Source organism: Canis lupus, chromosome 17 (genome assembly GCF_011100685.1).
Source record: "Canis lupus familiaris isolate Mischka breed German Shepherd chromosome 17, alternate assembly UU_Cfam_GSD_1.0, whole genome shotgun sequence".
Taxonomy (NCBI): Eukaryota; Metazoa; Chordata; class Mammalia; order Carnivora; family Canidae; genus Canis; species Canis lupus.
Window position 1 is genome coordinate 38948981 of NC_049238.1, and position 2566 is coordinate 38951546.

Sequence of the window (2566 nt, forward strand, 5' to 3'; positions counted from 1 at the left end):
GGTGCTCAACGAGTCACCCAGGTACCCCACAAAATTGGTTCTAAGAGGGAAGTTTATAGCAATAGAGGCCTACCTCAAGAAGTAGGAAAAAGCTCAAATAAACAACCCAACTTGGTTTTTCAGGGCTCTTGGCAAGTGTACTTGGCACAAAGTTGTAGCACAGCAGTAACTGCAGTTGCACCATTCTGCCTTCAGCTTCAGATGTTTCCTGTGGCCAGAAATGCTCTAAGTCATCTCCAAGTTCAAAGCATTCCACAAACAATGGCAAGGCAATCACCAGAAACAGGCACCTGATTTCCATGACAAATTTGGTAATGCTGTATTAGCTAGTGGAACCACTTTCTGTATTGCTGTATGGGCATATACAGCAACACAAATTGGAGTAGAATGGAACCTGTCCCCTGTTGGCAGAGTCACCCCAAAGGAATGGAGGGATCAGTAATCCCAGCTAGTGTAATAATGAATTGTTTCAAAACCAACTCATAATTGATGCCAAGTGAAAGCACTGTGCACCCACTAAAATATGGCATGATTTAAGAAAAGTACATTTGAAACCTTCAAAAAAAAAAAACTAACTTTACACCTAAAGGAGCTGGAAAAAGAACAAACTACACCCAAAACCAGCAGAATAAAGGAAATAACAAAGATTAGAGCAGAAATAAATGATAGAGAAACTAAAGCAAACAAAAAAAACAACAATAGATCAATAAAACCAGGAATTAGTTCTTGAAAAGATCAACAAAATGATAAATCTCTAGCCAGACTCACTGAGAGAGAAACTCAAGTGAGCAAAATCACCAATGAGGAGAAATAACACTACAGAAATACAAACAATTGTAAGAGAATTTTTTAAAGATTATTTTATCATTTATTAATGAGACAGAGAGAGAGAGAGGCAGAGACACAGGCATTGGGAAAGCAGGCTCCATGCAGGGAGCCTGAAGTGGGACTGAATCCCAGGACTCCAGGCTCATGCCCTGGGCCGAAGGCAGGCACTAAACCACTGAGCCACCCAGGGATCCCTTGTAAGAGAATTTTAAGAAAAACTATTTGCCAACAGATTAGACAACCTTGAAGAAATGGATAAACTCCCACAAACACAGAACCTCCCAAAGAAAGAAAATTTGAACAGATCAATTACCAGCAATGAAATTGAATCAGTAATCAAAATTCCCAACAAACAAAAGGCCAGCACCAGACAGTTTTACAGGTGAATTCTACCAAACATTTAAAGAAGAATTAATACCTATTCTACTCAAACTATTCCAGAAAATAGAAGAAGGAAAATTTCCAAATTTATTCTGAGGTGAGCAGCACCCTGATACCAAAAACAGCTAAAGACACCACAAAAAAAGGAGAACTAAAGGACAATATCCCTGATGAACATGGATGCAAAAATTCTCAATATGACCAAATCAAATGCAATGATACACTAAAGAAAAATTCAATATGATCAAGTGGTATTTATTCCTGGGACACAAGGATGGTTCAATATTTGCAAATCAATGTGATACATCACATCATTAACAGAAAGGATAAAAGCCATATGATCATCTTGAAAGATACAGGAAAATACATTTGTCAAGAGTACAACACCCATTCTTGATAAAAAGCCCTCAACAAAGAAGATTTAGAGGGAGCATACCTCAATATAATAAAGACCATATATGAAAAACCCACATTGAACATCATACTCAATGGGAAAAAACAGCTTTCACCCTAAGGATGTCCACTCACAACTTTTATTCAACATAGTGCTGGAAGTCCTAGCCACAGAAATCAGACAACAAAAAGAAATAAAAAGCATCCAAATTGGTAAGGAAGAAGTAAAACTTACGCTATTTGCAGATGACGATACTATATATTGAAAACCCTAAAAATTCCACAAAAGAACCCTAGAACTGATAAATGAATTCAGTAAGGTTACAGGATACAATAAACATACAAAATCTGTTGCACTTCTATACACTATCAATGAAGCAGCTGAAAGAGAAATTAAGAAAACAAGCCCATTTACAATTGCACCAAAAATAGTAAGATACTTAAGAGTTAACCTAACCAAAGAGGTGAAAGACTTGTACTCTGAAAACTACAAAACTGATGAAAGATGACACAAAGAAATGGAAAGATACTCCATGCTCATGAGTTGGAAGAACAAATACTGTTAAAATATCTACACTACCAAAAGCAATCTACAGATTTAATGCAATCTCTATCAAAATGCCAACGTTTTTCACAGAAGTAGAACTAGAACAAAAAATCCTAAAAAGAAACATTTTTTTTAGATTTTATCTATTCATGAGAGACACAGAGAGAGAGGCAAAGATAGAGACAGAGGGAGAAGCAAGCTCACTGTGAGGATCCTGATGTGGGACTTGATTCTAGAACTCTAGGGTTATGCCCTGAACCAGAGGCAGACACTCAACCACTGAGCCACCCAGGTGCCCCCCAAAATCCTAAAATTTATATGGAACAACAAAAGACCCCGAATAGCCAAAGCAATTTTGAAAAAGCAAAGCAAAACTGGAGGTATTACAATTCCAGATATCAAGTTATATTACAAAGC

The 2566-nt window shown here is 37.1% G+C and overlaps 1 pseudogene; it reads left to right on the forward strand.

The window, feature by feature from the left end:
- On the forward strand, nt 1–908 carry LOC102155460 (annotated as a pseudogene).
- The last annotated feature ends 1658 nt before the right edge of the window (nt 909–2566 follow it).